Source organism: Lithobates pipiens, unplaced genomic scaffold (assembly GCF_037356315.1).
Source record: "Lithobates pipiens isolate NorthernLeopardFrog02 unplaced genomic scaffold, aLitPip1_a1.2 Scaffold_23, whole genome shotgun sequence".
Lineage (NCBI taxonomy): Eukaryota > Metazoa > Chordata > Amphibia > Anura > Ranidae > Lithobates > Lithobates pipiens.
Window position 1 is genome coordinate 318335829 of NW_027507785.1, and position 19182 is coordinate 318355010.

A 19182-nucleotide genomic window follows, 5' to 3' on the forward strand; every position below is an offset into this window, starting at 1 on the left:
ACATTTTCTGTCCCTTCAAAATAACTCAACACACAGCCATTAATGTCTAAACTGCCTTCAACAAAATTAAGTACACCCTATGTGAAAATGTCCAAATTGGTCCCAATTGGCCATTTTTTCCTCCCAGTGTGACATGTGACTCGTTAGTGTTACAAGGTCTTAGGTGTTATCTGTCTCACTCTCTCATACTGGTCACTGGAAGCTCAACATGGCACCTCATGGCAAAGAACTCTCTAAGGATCTGAAAAAAAGAATTGTTGCTCTACATAAAGATGGCCTAGGCTATAAGAAGATTGCCAAGACCCTGAACCTGAGCTGCAGCACAGTGGCCAAGACCATATAGAGGTTTAACAGGACAGGTTCTGCTCATAGCAGGCTTTGCCAAGGTCAACCAAAGAAGTTGAGTGCTCATGCTCAGCGTTATATCCAGAGGTTGTCTTTGGGAAATAGATGTATGACTGCTGCCAGCATTGCTGCAGAGGTTGAAGGGGTGGGGGGTCAGTCTGTCAGTGCTCAGACCGTATGCCGCACACTGCATCAAATTGGTCTGCATGGCTGTCATCCAGGAAGGAAGCCTCTTCTAAAGATGATGCACAAGAAAGTCCCCAAACAATTTTCTGAAGACAAGTAGACTAAGCACATGGATTACTGGAACCATGTCCTGTGGTCTGATGAGACCAAGATTAACTTATTTGATTCAGATGGTGTCAGGCGTGTGTGGCGGAAACCAGGTGAGGAGGACAAAGACAAGTGTGTCTTGTCTACAGTCAAGCATGGTGGTGGAAGTGTCATGGTCTGGGGCTGTATGAGTGCTGCCGGCACTGGGGAGCTACAGATCATTGAGGGAACCATGAATGCCAACATGTACTGTGACATACTGAAGCAGAGCATGATCCTCTCCCTTTGGAGACTGGGCCACAGGGCAGTATTCCAACATGATAACAAACACACCTTCAAGATGACCACTGCCTTGCTGAAGAAGCTGAGGATAAAGGTGATAGACTGGCCAAGCATGTCTCCAGACCTAAACCCTATTGGGCATCTGTGGGGCATCCTCAAACGGAAGGTGGAGGAGCGCAAGGTCGCCAACATCCACCAGCTCCGTGATGTCATCATGGAGGAGGGGAAGAGGACTCCAGTGGCAACCTGTGAAGCTCTGGTGACCTCCATGCCCAAGAGGATTAAGGCAGTGCTGGAAAATGATGGTGGCCACACAAAATATTGACACTTTGGTCTCAATTTGGACATTTTCACTTAGGGGTGTACTCACTTTTGTTTCCAGTGGTTTAGACATTAATGGCTGTGTGTTGAGTTATTTTGAGGGGACAGTAAATTTACACTGTTGCACAAGCTGTACACTCATTACTTTACATTGTAGCAAAGTGTCATTTCTTCAGTGTTGTCACATAAAAAGATATAATAAAATATTTACAAAAATGTGAGGGGTGTACTCAGTTTTGTGATATACATACATATATATATATATATATATATATATATATATATATATATATATATATATATATATATATATGTAGGAAGGCCAGTATGGTGGCCTGAATTTATGGGAGGAGCCCGGAGGGTATTTAACCAGCCCGCTTGCCTGTGGTCTTTGTCAGTTTCCGGTGCGCGGCACCCACCCTCCCATCCCCTTTTCAGGGCATTTCTCAAATTAATTTCTCTTCACAAAATATTAATTTCTAATCTAGGGTATGCCCCCTTATTTTGGTATACCGACCATCAGACCAGGGCACACTTCAGGTCCATTTCATGTTGTTAATCTTATGGTAAGTCTATTTGTTCATATCCGTATCGGCCATAGGGCTTCGACCATAAATGTATATATGTTATCATTTTACATTTTTTTAATTTAATTTTTTTAAATTTTTTTCACCTAATGGATAAAAGTCCTGTTAGTGTCAGAGGATAATCTCTTCAAAGTGAGGACAATCCTCTCTTAGTTGTCACAGGAACAAGTGTTGCCACTGGAAGACCTACTCTCCATTCCTGTCCCAGTGTCAACTGTAATATTTTGTATTTTCTCCTTCAAAAAAAAAAAATAAATGGTGACGCAGCTCAATCCATGTCTGCCCCCTTGCATGCAGCAGAATTATGTGCTGGACAGTTGGAGTTACCGAGAAAGATTTACACTGATCTAGATGTCTACACTGAATCTTGACCTCCATGATAGAGAGGTTAGAGGTAGTATTACCACTGCATCCCAATAAGTATAGCCAGCATTTTGTTAAACTTCAATTAAAATAATCAAAACTCCACTGAAAACTTAAAAAAAAAAAAAAAAACTTTCAGATGAATGTAATATCTAAGTTCCTTACAAATGTTAACTTGCCTTTATCTGGTTTGGGAGATAAAGGGTCGTACACACGGGCCATATATCGGGCAGTATCGGCCAGTTCAACAGAAACATTTGGCCCGTGTGTATGGCAGCTGGCTTGAAAGAAGCCAGCTGTTTGGCCAGCTTCTGTTGTTCAAGTGTTCAAGTAGGAAGGTAAAGAAACCATCTATTAAAGTGAATTGAAAGCCCAAACTTTTATTTTTAGTTTTGAATAAAGAAATGGTTAGATCCCCTCTCTAGTTTTGTATTGCTGGAGTAGTAGGTATGAGGAGTACTGAATCCTATCGGACTGATAAAGTGCTAATTGGGTGGGTTGATTTGTGTATCCAAGTGTTTGTACTCAGCGGATTGAGGTTATAAGCAAGATAGTGCCAACTATATTTTTTTTGACCAGATCAATTTCATCTATTGTTTGCATCCAATAAAAAGCCAATATAAGAGTTTCAAAAGGCCCCCTTCATGAGGGCTTAGATGAATTCATTGGATATGTTTAAAATAAGGCAGCCCATATATTACTCTCAAGAGGATTCCCCATCCACATTGAATATGTGGATGGGGGGGATCAGGTTATGTTTTTTGTTCAACTGGTTGAATACACTGAAAAGTGCTGCCGGCTATAGCCAGTGGCACTGATCGGTCGGGACAGGGTGGTTGTACAGATCAACTGATCAATAAATCAACTTCTATACAACAAGCCTGACCATACATGGATCAAACTTTAGGCAATCCCTGCAGAACTAGCCAAATTTCAATCCAAGTATGGCCGGTTTAATACAAAGATTTCACAGTCAATAATACCCATCAACTTCCAAATTGTACCTTTTTTCTATATTTCTAATAGGTTGGATTTGTATTGAATGCAAACAACAAGAAATTGTCATTTGGACGGAAATTCATATTTTCTATTGCTCCTGGTGATCACTGTCACATTTTGAGTTGATACCGGAAAAGGAATAGGGAGGGAAATCTTCCAGTGGGGGCACTTGTTATGGTTACAACTAAGAACGGATTTTCCTCACGTTGTCAAGATTTCTTTTCCCTTCCCGTTTTAACTAAAATAGAGGAAGTGAAGGTAAATCTCTCCAATGGCACATTATAAAAAGAAACAAACAAAAAAAAACGATAGTGGTTTTACTTCCCTACTCTATCTAGGAGAAAATTGTGGTTTTAGACATACTTTAAGACTTTTATACCCTTCACTGGAAGACCTTTTATATCTTTCATTTTAAGAGATATAAGCAACCAGTGGGTCAACTCATCAATTGATTCAGGTTGATCAGTTGATTCAGCCCATCCATTCAACCAGTGGGAGATTCAACCCATCAATTGATTCAGGTTGATCAGTTGATTCAACCCACCTATTCAACCTGTGGGTGATTCAAAAAATCAATTTATTCAGGTTGATCAGTTGATTCAACCCACCCATTCAATCAGTGAGTGATTAAACACATCAGTTGATTCAGGTTGATTCAAACCATCCATTCAACCAATGGGTGATTCAATCCATCAATTGATTAAGGTTGATCAGTTGATTCAACCCACCTATTCAACCTATGGGTGATTCAACCCATCAGTTGATTCAGGTTGATCAGTTGATTCAACCCACCCATTCAATCAGTGAGTGATTAAACACATCAGCTGATTCAGGTTGATCAGTTGATTCAACCCATCCATTAAACTAATGGGTGATTCAATCCATCAATTGATTCAGGTTGATCAGTTGATTCAACCCACCCATTCAACCAGTGGGTGATTCAACCCATCAATTGATTCAGGTTGATCATTTGATTCAACCCATCCATTCAACCAATGGGTGATTCAATCCATTAGTTCATTCAGCTTGACCAGTTGATTCAACGCATCCATTCAACCAGTGAGTGATTCAACCCATTAGTTGATTCAGCTTTATCAGTTGATTCAACCCATCCATTCAACCAGTGAGTGATTCAACCCATTAGTTGATTCAGCTTTATCAGTTGATTCAACCCATCCATTCAACCAGTGGGTGATTCAACCCATCAGGTGATTCAGGTTGATCAGTTGATTCAATCCATCCATTCAACCAGTGGGTGATTCAACCCATTAATTGATTCAGGTTAATCAGTTGATTCAATCCATCCATTCAACTAGTGGGTGATTCAACCCATTAGTTGATTCAGGTTGATCAGTTGATTCAACCCATCCATTCAACCAATGGGTGATTCAATCCATTAGTTTATTCAGCTTGATCAGTTGATTCAACCCATCCATTCAACCAGTGGGTGATTCAACCCATCAGTTGATTCAGGTTGATCAGTTGATTCAACCCATCCATTCAACCTGTGGGTGATTCAACCCATTAGTTGATTCAGGTTGATTAGTTGATTCAACCCATCCATTCAATCCGTAAATGATTAAACATATCAGTTGATTCAACCCATAGATTCAACTAGTGGGTGATTCAACCAACCAGTTGATTCAGGTTGATCAGTTGATTCAACCCACCCATTCAACCAGTGGGTGATTCAACCCCACCCACACTATAAAATCAAATAGAGTTGTCTTAGGCATTATATTACATATCTTCATAAGTGTACATGTATCTGATATAATTATGCAGTAGGTGTAATAGATGATGCACTGATAGTAGGTGGTCACCCCTTGCAAAAATCTTAATATTTGGCCTAAACATATGTATATAATGTACTTGTAATTGTAGCTACTCTTCTGCCATGTGAAACCTTCCGTACACAGGAAACCAACTTTTGCCTGTTTGTCGTGTCGCTTATCAGTGGTATATTTAGAAGTGTGTGCATGATAAGACCATACGAACTGACAATCAACAGACACAAGTAGACGGCTCAATATAAAGGCTGGAGGTGGGAGAAGGAGATTCAGTGTTAGCAAATGCAGAGCGGTTAGTCACATTCAGGAAAATCATGGTGCAGTCTGACATGTTGCATTGGCAGGACAATGCTCCGGTTAGTAATAACCATAAAATAACTCTATAACGTGTTAATACGGTGAGGAGCGCAATCAGCATGCAGATAAACATTCTGACATTCATATGATTTCATAAACAGCAGCAAAGTATCATATAATTCTACTGATGCCACTTTTAATGTTTTTTTTTTTATTATAATTTTTTTATTATTTTCCCAGGTTATAATGCTTCCTTGCCTCTCTCCAATTTTGACTGTTTTCTTCAAAAAACCTACCAGCCCTATTACACTTGCTTAAATACAAAGAATTAGCGCTCTAAGGTAATGACTTTTCCCAAAACAGCTGTCTCCACAATCCCACAGGGTGCTGGCTCTGTTTGCAACAGGAACTGAATTAGAAAAGATGTAGCTGGATAGCCGCACTCCGAATTATTCAACTTTATTTCAAAAATGTAATTAAAATCATAGCATCTAGGCTGGTAAACAGACTAACTGCGCTAGCGACTGTGCAGTTAGTCTGTTTACCAGCCTAGATGCTATGATTTTAATTACATTTTTGAAATAAAGTTGAATAATTCAGAGTGCGGCTATCCAGCTACATCTTTTCTACTATTACACTTGCTTAAGGGCAATAATGTATACTGTGTGAGAAGCCTCGGGTGCATGCTGCTATTCTGTAAAGCATAATGGGGCAGCTAAGATGAAAAAATTAAACTTTACTGCAAGGGGCATCCCTGTGCCAGAACTATTACAGGTGTCTGTGCGACATATATCATGGAAATGGTACCCATGAAGGTAAATTCTGTGAAATCAGAAAGAGTGTAACCTTATAATTAAATTCAAGTATTTTTAGATGCCAAAGGGTTTTTACGTCTGGCTGTAGGAAACTACAGATCCCGGCATAGAGAAGCATTTATAAAAGGTGTTTTATACCAATCATTAGATTTCAGTGTATATGAAACAAATATTAATGTCACCAACAGGCTAATAGTGGCTCCAGAAGCTGATGAGCATGGTGTATGTAAAGCTCGTGTCTTGAGACATATTATGTTTTTGTAGCATCTTTGCCAGAGGGACTTACAGAGAGCAGAAGTTGCCCTTGGGCATTTCTTTTCATCTTCTAACATTAAGCTGAATCATATTAGTAATCTCAGGAGCTGTGTGTGCAGTGTGCCTTTAACATGTAAAATCTGGTGCCTTTTTTTTTTTAAAGATTTACTGTGCACATCGTTTCAGTGGCCATGTTTGAAGCTGTATTCCAGGAATTTAGCAACTTTGCAAAAAGTGCAGGTACACTATGAGTTAAGTCCAATTAGATGTATGTCACCTCCAGGACTTATCTCTTTTACTTTTATCTAACAGGTTCATTGCACTCCCTGAGGATACACTCCAACTGTGAGAGGAGAGAAGCACACAGAGCAGCTATGCCTGTCTCTGCCCTCTGCTGCCCATTCACAGAAGCCTTTGTATTTTGTGTCTACTGAGTGCATCCATCCTTAGACATTTTTGAGACGTTTCTGTTGTTCTTAATAGCACAAATTCCTATAATTTATATAACCCAAGAATTTGTTATCCCATTGTTTTAATCTGGGAACTGACAGGTGGAAACATACTTTTTATCTCTTGACTGAACTGCTGCATGTCCTAGCCTGCACTGAAGACTATGAACAGGTAACTGGCATGCTACACAGGCCAATAGGTTATGCTGGGATTTGTAGTTCCTGAACAGTTAGAGGGACAGATGTTGGCAGCATCTAATGTGTATAAGAACATTTTTTTTGTCCTGTTTCCCAAACTTATTGCAGAACTGAAATATGTGTTGTAAACTGGTAAAAATATAAACCAACTCAAACTGTACAGAAATAGGAACACGTGCCCATCTGTAGCTACAGAAACTGAAACAGGAGCCCATCTGTAGCTACAGAAACTGGAACAGGAGCCCATCTGTAGCTACAGAAACTGGAACAGGAGCCCATCTGTAGCTACAAAAACTGAAACAGGAGCCCATCTCTAGCTAAAGAAACTGGAACAGGAGCCCATCTGTAGCTACAGAATATGAAACACAAGCCCATCTGTAGCTATAAAAATTGAAACACGAGCCCACTTGTAGCTATAGAAATTGGAACACAAGCCCATCTGTAGCTATAGAAATTGGAACACGAGCCCACTTGTAGCTATAGAAATTGGAACATGAGCCCACCTGTAGCTATAGAAATTGGAACACTAGCCCAACTGTAGCTCTGGAAATTAGATCACAAGCCCATCTGTAGCTGCAAAAATTGGAACACGAGCCCACCTGTAGCTACAAAAACTGGAACACAAGCCCACCTGTAGCTGTAAGAGATTGAAATAGGAGCCCAACTGTAGCTACAGAAACTGTAACACCAGCCCATCTGTAGCTATAGAAATTGGAACACTAGCCCAACTGTAGCTACGGAAATTGGAACAGGAGCCCATCTGTAGCTACAAAAACTGGAACACAAGCCCATCTGTAGCTATAAAAATTGGAACATGAGCCCATCTGTAGCTATAGAAATTTGAACACAAACCCATCTGTAGCTATAGAAATTGAAACACAGGTCCACCTATAGGTAAAGAAACTGGAACACTAGCCTACTTGTAGCTACAGAAACGCAAACATGAGCCCTTCTGAAGCTCAAAAGTTTGACCTAGCTGGCTGGGAGGCTGATAAAAACATTAAGTGGACATCAGAGATTGATGACATTGTGTGATGTGACACAGCCGTTTCCGATCATTCCAAGGCATGCACATTTTTGTGATCGGCAGAAATGCAAGCGCCATGGCCAAAGTCAGAGGTCTTCCATGTTGCAGATATCAATTCAGTTGTGCGGCAGAGCTCCATCAGCGGGAGCCGCCAAACTCTACACTTCGCAAACCTCCTATCCACAGAATATAAATATATACCAGGTATCAAGAAAACAAGTATGTTGCAATATTACAAAAAGCACACACAAAGGAAACTATAAACTACAAATACATAAGTGTAAAATATTTTGTATCACGTTACAAACCATATAAAAATCTTTGTAGGGCAAACACAAAGCTCCAAGTTTGTTGAGAAGAAAATGCCTTACAGGCGAACAATATACTGTACATTGCAAGGATTGATTGCATGTTGTTGCCATACCCTTTTTTTTTTTAAGTTAATTGCTAAATTGGAGAGTCCACCTTCATCAATATCACCTAAACAATACCAGTGTTGCAATGAACTGCAGTGTCTGCATCCCTTTGGACAAATGAGCCTTAGAGAGTATTTCACCAAAAAAAATCATATTGCAGGGGATGGCTGGCATCCAATCTATATCTAAGTGCAAACTTCTGGGAGAAGTAAGCCAATCGCACAGGCAGTATATGTGAGATTTCCAGGGGCATTCTGTTCAACAAGGGTGGACAGAACTACCCAGGTGGCTATATTGCAAGGAAGTGACATTCAAAATTTGACAATTTTGGAAAATTTTTAGAAATGAAATGTAAAAGTCAAGTTAAATTGCTAGTAGTAGATGGTCGCATTCATCTTGACTTGTTCTGTAATGTTGAAGACATTTTATAGCTTATCCAAGTCACTTTTTAAGTTCTAATGCCAGGAAGATACCCCAACATTTATATCCACACAGGTAGCACTGGCACCTTAATACAATCACCATGAAATGTGTAGATGCTGATTGTCCAAGAACAAGATGGGAGGTGTGAAAGTTGTGGAACCATCCTGTTCTAGCTACATAATTCCATCCTTGGTGTCAGGAAGTCTGCACACGTGTTGGTCGTTGATTTCCCATGGCTGAAGGTGTGAATTGTTGTAAAATTGTCTGGGAGTGGAGCTGTTAAAACAGCAATTATATGTGGAAGACCGACAGTGTCAAACGCCCCCACCCCTGATCAAGGATAGTTGCTCCAGTTCAACATCTTTCATGCCTCTTGTGAACCAGTTGAACCTCACTGTCCTCAAAAGAACGTTCCTTTCTCTTAAGGAAAACTGATGAGTCCTGACCTATAGAATTTGCCCTCCTATGCTGTTCCATTCATTTATTTTGAGGGTGTTTTTTCTTCCCAATGTATGGGTCTTTCTATTCCTCACTGAGTTACTTTGCTTGTGTTTGGGTGTTGGGTCTTATGGCTGTACATGCTTCCGTCTCAGTGCATTGCCGGGCTTAAAAGGTATGCAATGTTTGTTAAAGATCCATCTGAGTTTTTCCAACATTGTATGTAGCCGGAGTGATTGAACCATCCTGTTCTTGGACAATCAACATCTGCCTTGGCACTTTCCGTGGGGATTGGATTAAGGTGTCTGTGCCACCTGTGCAGATATAAATGTTGGGGTATGTTCCTATCACTCACATAGAACTGAAGAAGTGGCTTGAAGAAACTATAGAATGTCTTTAACATTACAAAACAAATCCAGTTGAATGTAACCAACTACTATTAGCTAAAAAACGAAGATGTTTTAGTATTTCTGTCCATTCGGCTCGGCCATGCACGACAGCATTGCCAAGCCACTTCTACTACAGCTTTAACTGGTGTCAGAAAGACACCTCAACATTTTTATCCAGATAGGCAGCACTGACACCTTAATCCAATCACCATGGAATGTGTCAAGATTTTGAATATCCAAGAACAGAATGGAAGATGTGAAGGTGGTGGAAACACCCTAGTCTAGTATAAATGTTGGGGTATGTTCCTGACACTCATTGGAACTGAAGAAGTGGCTTGAAGATTCTATGGAAAGTCTTCAACTTTTACAGAACAAGTTCAGAAAATGAGACCAACTACTAGCTATATCATGACCTGGATAAACAAGAACTTTCACAGATGAATAATTAAGTTGTACAGTGGCTTGGTGGTATTTATTTGTTCTGAATAGTTTGGTGAGTACTTAGAATTACCTTCAGTCAACAAATACATTCAGTCATTGAGAGAACTACTTCTTTGCAATTAGGCTCAGTCTACCTCCATTTGAGATGGACAAGATACATTTGCACCATAATTCAGAAGCTTCCTGAAATGATTTCTGTGCTGGATTTGAGCCTTGTCGCATGTTCCTATGCTATGTAATATCTCTGATGCATAGCTGCTTCCTGATTGGCTGTAGAGTGACAGGAAAAAGGGATCTTCCTGAACGTTTAACAAAGTTCCCGATTTAGAAGAGCAATTAAGGTAGTGTATAATTCCATGTAGTCATCTATATTAGGTACTTAACTCACAACTATGACTTCAGTAGCAGGTCACTTACTTAAGGAAGCTATAATGTTGACACACTTCTTTGCAGACAGCACTAAACCTTTCCTATTAGTCGTTGCTCACAAAGAAACTTACACTCTAATGTCCCCACCACTTTGAACCCATACAAAAAGCTCAAGGCACCGACAGGTCCTCGTCTGTTATCAGCGTTCTGAGTGCAGACAGGGAAGGAGCTTGTCAAAGCTCTGCAGGCATCAACGAGTAGAAAAGGAGAGTCCTGAGAGCTGTACATCACATAAAACCCCATGTGTAAAGAGTGGAAGCACTCTCAGCCTGGATTATATTCAGCCTACTACCCTCAACACGTTTCACCCCACCCTCGGGAAATAGTCATGGTGTCATGGGTGGGGCAAAATGCTTTGGGAGTTGTGGTCTGGACAGAGTCTAGGCTGCGGCTGCTTCCACTCTTCACACGCAGGGGTTTTGTGTGATTTGTGGCTTTCGGGACTTTCCATTTCTTCTCATTGATCCCCACCGCTTTCACAGACTTGTTGGTTTGCTAAAGGAGTCGAGGATGTTCACTTAGCAAAGTTTATGTTCACTTTGTAGCGTTAATGTTAGAAAACAGTGTGAACCTGTGTTCACTTTGAATACCCCCTGTGCGAGGTAAATTAAATAATTTTTCTAGTGTATACCCCATACAATAAATGGATATTCAAAGTGAACACAGCTTCATCCTCTTCTACAGTACCATTCACTTTGCTATGTAAGCAACCTCAATTTTTTTATTAAATCAACCCTACCTTGTGGCTAATTTTGGGTACAAGCCAGTTAATTATTATTTTTTGGGCTGTCGGAGAAAGACGTAGGTAGATTAAAACCCCATGCAGTGTCCTTTGTGCAAAGAACAATTAACATTTCCAATATCTGAGTTAATTTGTGTCCAGTCTAGGACCCTGAACTTTAGGTTACCTACAGACATGAGAAGACAGGCTCTTTTGGGGGTCGATTTTATGTCTGTGGGTAACCCCCCGAGCCGGACAGTGTTGTGAAGCAGATGATTAGGTAGATTGGAAAATCTGCCCAAACCATTCCCCCACCACCCCAAACGTCGATCAGCTCTTGCTACCTCAATACCAACCCCCATCCAACCCTCTAAACCAAAACTCCTTGTAAGTTTCTAGCTAATCTTATACATTAATAGAATGCTCTGGTGAGAACTTGTGTGTGTGGCTAAATCATGCCTGCCCATCTTCTGTGTGCATTTTAAATCTTTAAAAAAAGAAAATTATACTGTATATTGTATTTCTTTGACTCCCAAGAACCTGCCCTTACACTATGTACCTATGTCAATAGGAACTGATCTCCCAACAGCTGTCACTGCTAAAATTTCACAAGCCTGGTGATGACATCACAGGGAGTAAGAAAAGCTGGTTCTTGCTACGGGAATGGGTCATGATCTAGAGTGGCAGGAAGGGAGGTATTTGGGATAATTTTGGGCCAAGTCCACATATCCTTTAAAGCAGTGGTTCTCAAGATCCGTCCTCAAGTACCTCCAACAGGTCATCTTTTCAGGTGTTCCTTTATCTTGCACGGGTGCTTTAAATCTGAGTCAATGGCTTAGTATTTTGGACAGCTATTTTATCTAATACACACGAGCGGACTTTCCGTCGGAAAAAACTTGGATGTTTTTTTCCGACGGAATTCCGCTCAAGTTTGGCTTGCGTACACACGGTCACACAAAAGTTCTCTGAACTCTCAAGCGTCAAGAACGCGGTGACGTATAACACTACGGCGAGCTGAGAAAATGAAGCTTTTGAGCATGTGTCGAATTGTTTCCGAGCATGCATAGGAATATTGCGCGTCGGCATTTGTACAGACAATTGGAATTTCTGATCGGAACTTTTTCCGACCGAAAAATAGAGAACCTGCCTTAATTCTTTTGCTGGCTGGAATTCTGCCAGCAAAAGTCCAATGGAGCATACACATGGTCGGAATTTCTGACCAAAAGCTCACATCCGACTTTTGCTGGCAGAATTTCTGATCGTGTGTATGGGGCTTATGAGAAATTCCCAAAACATGGCCTGTTGGGGGCACTTGAGGACTGAGGTTGAGAACCATTGATAACTACATTTTTTTTCTACTTTTGGACAGAGTGGAGAGGGATTAGAACCCCTGTCAGTTTTTATTGCTGTCTGTGCCCTGGTTGGGGATATTCACCCTCTCTATTTGTCCTGTTTACCATTATCATTTGAAAGTGAAAGAAAATCCCAAATTCTGGGTTGTCCCCAAAAAAATAATAAAGGGGAAATCATTCAATGAGGGCACTAGTTTGGTGACCTGGTAGTCCCCAAAGGATTCCCTTAATTTTCAGGGATTTCCTCTCACTTCCTGTTTGGCTATGGGACAGAAAGTGAAGGGAAACCTCCGCAATGAGACAATGAGATGGCAAAAAAATTAAAAATCTGACAGGTTTTATAGCTGGGGTTGCATCGATACTGAGTATTTTCAGGAAAACTTGTGCAAATGCTCTGAAACGGGTACCTTTGCGGTACGATTTGAGCCCATACAAAATGATTTTTACGATTTGAACAGGGTTGCGGTGTGATTCCTGTCCGAATCTTATGAGGTTTTCTGCACCAGTCTTGTGTAAACCCAGTATAGAAAGACAGGGAAGCACCGCGCAGCAATGGGCAGAAAGTTTATTAAGGAATGTTATAACAATCGACATGTTAAAAATAAATATCTGTAATATGTCAAATCCAAATCTGCACAGTCATAGTGTCCGCTGATGATGGAAAACCGTGGCAGCTTGCAGTGCTCACAGGAGGAGATGTAGGAAGTTCCGGGACCCCTGTAAACCAGCTTGGAGCGCACACATGGGTATAGGGCAGAAGTGATGTCAGCTTGAGGGCAGACTGCCTATACTTCTTCTCCAGGCCTTTAAGCACCGCAAGCGGACTTGTTTTTCTATCATTGGTGGACACTATAACCGTGTAGATTTTAATCTCACATATTACAGATATGTATTTTTAACATATGAGTTGTTATGACATTTTTGTAATAAACTATTTGCCCATTTCTGCCCGACGCTTCCCTGTCTTTCTTTACTGGGTTCATACAGGAGTGGTTGAGGAAACCTTCTGCAATTCGGACAGGAATTGCACTGTATTCCTGCTTGACTCGCATTTGATTCTTTGCAGTTCGATTGGAGTCCATGCATTTTGTATGGGCCCAAATCGTACCACAAAGATATCGGTACTCGATATCGGCGAGTACTTGACTGAAAGTATTGGTACTCGTACTCAAAAACCCAGTATCGGTGCAAACCTAGTTATATCCCAGATAGCAATGATAACTCGCCACAATTTTGTGGCAGTGTTGGATTGTAAGTCTGTTAACTTTCTGCACATTCTCACTGACAAGTTGTACACTTGCAGAGCACTGGAAGCACAAGTTCTAGTTGACACTTTTCCAATTTGAAGCAAATTTGGGTTGCAAGTCTCTAGCAAGAGCAAAGTTGCCGTGGTGGGTCTACAGAAAGAGCTCTGCAAGTCTACAGCATGAAACCTCAGCCACAGTGACCCCCTGTGGTGGGATGACTATTGCACAACATAACTGAACCAGAACTTCCAGCAGACTTGCAGAATCTTTGCAAAGAAAGTTGATCTGGAGTCATGCAATGAGGACTTGCTGCAAATGTGCATCAAACTTGTGAAGCCTGGCAAGTCTAGCAAGAGTTTAGCATGTCATTAATAAGCTTGCAGCTCGATTGCTTGCTATCTGGGATCCCTCACTTGCTCTATCCAAAATGAAAAAATAAAGTTTTGCCTATAGTTCTACTTTAAGTGTAGGGCTTTATATCACCCTGCAGCTGTGACAGGACTAAAAGTCTAAAGGTTCCTTTAAATAAGCCTTTATTTTGGGACCGTTGGACGTTTAGAATGGATTTTTGGAAGAACAAGGATAAAGATTATATTGACGCCCCGGATGACCTCACTTGTCAACAGCAACTTCTACCAGATTGAGCTTATAAAGCCCCTTTCTCTGAATGTCTAATTAAAAGGCAAGGCAAACAGTCAATACATCAAATTATATAAATGGTGATCTAGAAACATTAGGCGGACCGCTCATTGCTAATTAGGTTCTGACTTATATCGAGATATACCAAGAGGAAGGAAAGGTCTGTGCTTCGTCATTAAGCAAGACAAAGATGGACAATAGAACGGGAACTTAAGAACTGAACCCATCTGACATTAGAACTTCAGCACAACCTCCAGCCTCTTCATCTCAGTTTTAGTTGGAGTAGTGAGAGATCAGAACCCCTGTTAGCTTTTTAATTAACGGAAAGTGTTTGGATTTGACTCATCGCTACTTCATGGTTGAACAAGATCATTCGAACTCATATGGTGAGAGAAACAATGGGGTTGAGTTCCTAAAGGCAAAAAGACATTGCGGTTTATTTACTAAAGCCGGAGAGTGTAAAATCAGGCTCACTTCTGCATAAAAACCAATCAGCTTCTAACCTCAGCTTGTTCAGTTTGGCAAAAAAACTTGGAAGGTGATTGGTTTCCTTGCAGAAGTGAGCCTGATTTTGCACTTTTCGGCTTTAGTAAATAAACCCCTATGCACTTTGCAAAGTGCAGTTGCACTCTGCAAATACAGTTGCTCCAGAGCTTAGTAACTGAGCAGAAGCTCTGCTGATTTCCATCGTCCAATCACGTGCAAGCGAAAATGCTGTTTTTTTATTTTTATTTTCCTTGAACGTGATTGGGTGCTCTTTGCAAAGTGAAGCCTTACCTCATTTAATAAACTCTAGAGCAGCCTTTCTCAACCCTTTAATCCTAGAGGAACCCCAAAAATAATTTCCAGGTCTCGAGGAACCCTTACTAAAACCAATTTATCAGGGGTCAATAGGAACAATCCCCCTTATACTGGTGGCCAATAGGAAGAATGTCCCACTTAAAGTGGTGCTCAGAATGCCACCCTTAAAGACAGCTAAAAAGATATTTGGTGTCATGCTGCTGGCTTTGCTATGTGATGCTGAACCTTGAACTCTGTAGGCACCACCAAAAAGGTGGTTCATCAGCCACAGCTCAAGGAACCCCTAGCAAGCTCCGAAGGAACCCCAGGGTTCCACGGAACCCTGGTTGAGAATGGCTGCTCTAGAGAAACTGCACTTGCAGAGGGCAAGTGCACAGTCCATTTGCCTTTATTAATCAACCCCAATGGCTCTGGTGAGGCTGCTGCCAGCACAAACTGGATGCCCCTTATCTGGGGAATGTAAGGTCTGAATATCCACATATAAAAAGTCTAGTGTGAGCGCTAGAACAAAAAACTTGGAAGTCCAAAGACTTTTAAAGCACAGGTAAAAATGTTTAGTTTTGTATTGCCTGTGCCCCCCCCCCCCCCCCCGTTAACCACTTCAGCCCCCGAAGATTTGGCTGCTCAATGACGAGAGCATTTTTAGCGATACGGCACTGTGTTGCTTTAATTGGTCGTGCGACGCTGTACCCAAACAAAATTGATATCCCCGCCCCAAATAGAGCTTTCTTTTGGTGGTATTTGATCTCTGCATTTTTTATTTTTTGCGCTATAAACAAAAAAGAGAGAGAAAAAAACAGAATATTTTGTACATTTTGCTATAATAAATAGCCCCAATTAAAAAAAAAAAATGCTAATTCTTTTCTCAGTTTAGGCCGATATGTATTCTTCTACATATTTTTGGTAATAAAAATAGCAATAAGCGTATATTGAGTGGTTTGCGCAAAAGTTATAGCGTCTACAATATAGGGGATAGATTTATGCCATTTTTATAGTTATTTTTTTTTTTTACTAGTGATGGTGGCAATCTGCGATTTTTATCATGACTGCGACATTTTGGCGGACACATCGGACACTTTTGACACATTTTTGGGACAATTGACAATTATACATATATTAGTGCTATAAAAATGCACTGATTACTGTAAAAATGTCACTGGCAGGGAAGGGGGTTAACACTAGGGGGCGATCAAGGGGTTAAATGTGTTCCCTGACTGTGTGTTCTAATTGTAGGGGGAGGGGACTGACCTAGAGAAAATGACAGATCGTGGTTCCTAGCTATTAGGAACTCACGATCTGTCTCTCCTCACAGAACAGAGCAGGGAATTGTGTGTTTACAAACACACGTCCCTGTTCTGTCTCTCGTGCCCGCGATCGTCGCGGCCGGCGGTCATCGAGACTGTTAGCCACAAGCATCGGCACCCCCGCAGTGCAGCTCCTGCTATCCTGCTTAAAGGATCCAATGTATAGCTACAACGGCTCACGGGAATGTGACGACCTGCCGCAGTATAATGATGGCGGCTGGTCGGCAAGCGGTTAAGGAGATTCAACCTCTCTATTTGTCCTGTTTACCATTATCATTGAAAGTAAAATTAAGGCCCAAATTTAGGGTTGTCCCCAGAAAAGTAATAGAGGGGAAATCTGCCAATGGGGACACTAGTTCTGGTGACCTGGGGGGGTCCCAAAGGATATCCTCAATGTGCAGGGATTTCCTCTGACTTCCTGTTTGGCTATGGGACAGGAGGTGAAGATAAATCTCCCCAATAGGACAAAGATGGCAATATTAAACCTTACAGGGGTTACAACCGTCCCACGCTGTATCCAAAATGAAAAAAACTTTTTGCTTATAGTTCAACTTTAAGGGAAAAAAACCTTGTGCCTTTATGCCCCGTACACACGATCGGACATTGATCGGACATTCCAACAACAAAATCTATGGATTTTTTTCGAGGGACGTTGGCTCAAACTTGTCTTGCAATGTCAAGAACGTGGTGACGTACAACACGTACGACGAGCCGATAAAAACGAAGTTCAATAGCCAGTGCAGCTCTTCTGCTTGATTCTGAACATGCGTGGAACTTTGTGCGTCGGAATTGTCTACACACGATCGGAATTTCTGACAACGGATTTTGTTGTCGGAAAATTTGAGATCCAGATCTCAAATTTTGTGTGTCGGAAATTCTGAAGGAAATTGTCCGATGGAGCCTATGCGTGGTTGGAATTTACGACAAAAAGCTCCCATTTTCCGTCTGAAAATCTGACCAGTGTGTAGGGGGCATTAGAACCACTTTAAACTTCAGGGCTTCAAGAGGTTCCGATCGCTCACTGTGTTCATTCAGGGATGGGTTTACTTCCTCTTTGTCTCCCCGCAAAGGTAAAGCATAATGGGCTACTATGCATCGCATAGTAGCCCATTATGTTTCACTTATGCCGCGTACACACGAGCGGACTGTATGGCATACTTAGTTCGTCATACAATCCGACGGACAGTCCGTCGTACTTTCCACTGAACGGACTTGACCACACACGGATACACAAACAGTCCGTCGAAAGCTTGCGCGATGATGTGTGCAGCACGTACGACGGGACTAGAAATAGGAAGTCCAAGACACAGCAAAGCACCCTTCTGCCGTGTAAATCCTTTCTGGGCATGCGCCATTCTTAGTCCGTCGAACTAGCCTACTGACGACCGTACTGTCCGCTGAAACCAAAGTACGACGGACAGAATTTCGAAAAAACCGAAATACTTAGTACGCCGGACTGCACGCTGAAAAAGTCCGCTGAAGCCCACACACGAGCGGATTGTCCGCTGAAATGTGTTTCGACGGACTAAGTACGCCATACAGTCCGCTCGTGTGTACGCAGCATTACCTGACACAGGAGCCAGCGAAGTCACCGCTGTCCCCTGTAGTCCGGAGCGTCCATCTTCCTTCCGGGTATCACTGCTCCGGGCACTCACAGCGCCGGAGCAGCGATGACGTCACTCCCGCGCATGCGCACGGGAGCCGCCACTAACGGCATAGCGCCATTAGCAGCGGCATGCCGCTAATGGCGATAGTGTGCCTGTGTGCCGCTGTCTACGGCGCATGTGCCGTAGACAGCGGTGCCTGTCTTTTAGTAAATATCTCCTAAACTGTGTAGGTTTAGGAGATATATCTTGGACCTACAGGTGAGCCTTAATCTAGGCTTACCTGTAGGTCAAAGTGGTTTGTAAGGGTTTACAACCACTTTAAGTGCCATTATCCCAATTTCAGAAACAATAAAAAATCTAACAGTGACTGTAACCCCCTCTCCACTGCATTCAAATAAGAAAAAAAATTGGTTATACTGTAAGGACTGGTCTGAGAATTCTGGTATTCCAGGAGTAAATTCTGTTTTTGTGCCCAAAAACAGTGCACTTAATTTAAGTCTCCAAAAATAGCGCACCGTCTCCCATTGGCACAAAGGTAATTAAATTACTCTAAAGAAAGAAATTTTAGAAATCCTAAAAAAAAAAGAAAAAAAAAAAAGTCAAGGTCTTGTCAACTACGCTGCAAATTTTTACCGCTCACCTGGACGGCCGGTAATGATCACAACCCCTCCACATTGCTGCGGCTTATTGGCCTGCAGCTACGGAGGCTGGGAGGGTTAATGTACAGACCTCCTGTCTCATTTATCAATCACTTTAATGAAAATTGATGACAAGGCAGAGCCGTGGCTTTAACTAATGCAAAGAGGGAACAAAAAATATATAATTAATTAGCCCTGACAAATATTCAATACGGCGCTTTTTTTTTTTTTTAAAGCAGATGCCGTATATCTTTTAAAATGCAGTTAGCCTAATTACCTCATCCTAATTCTTCATTTGGTGCTTTATTAATAGCCTAGCGATTTGTCACACAAACA

General features: G+C 41.5%; 1 protein-coding gene across 11 annotated transcripts in view; it reads right to left on the reverse strand.

Annotated features, from left to right (window-relative positions):
• The window catches only part of NFIA (nuclear factor I A), a 715521-nt gene that overhangs the window by 96116 nt on the left and 600223 nt on the right, over window positions 1-19182 (reverse strand). The gene's annotated exons all lie outside the window — the stretch shown is intronic.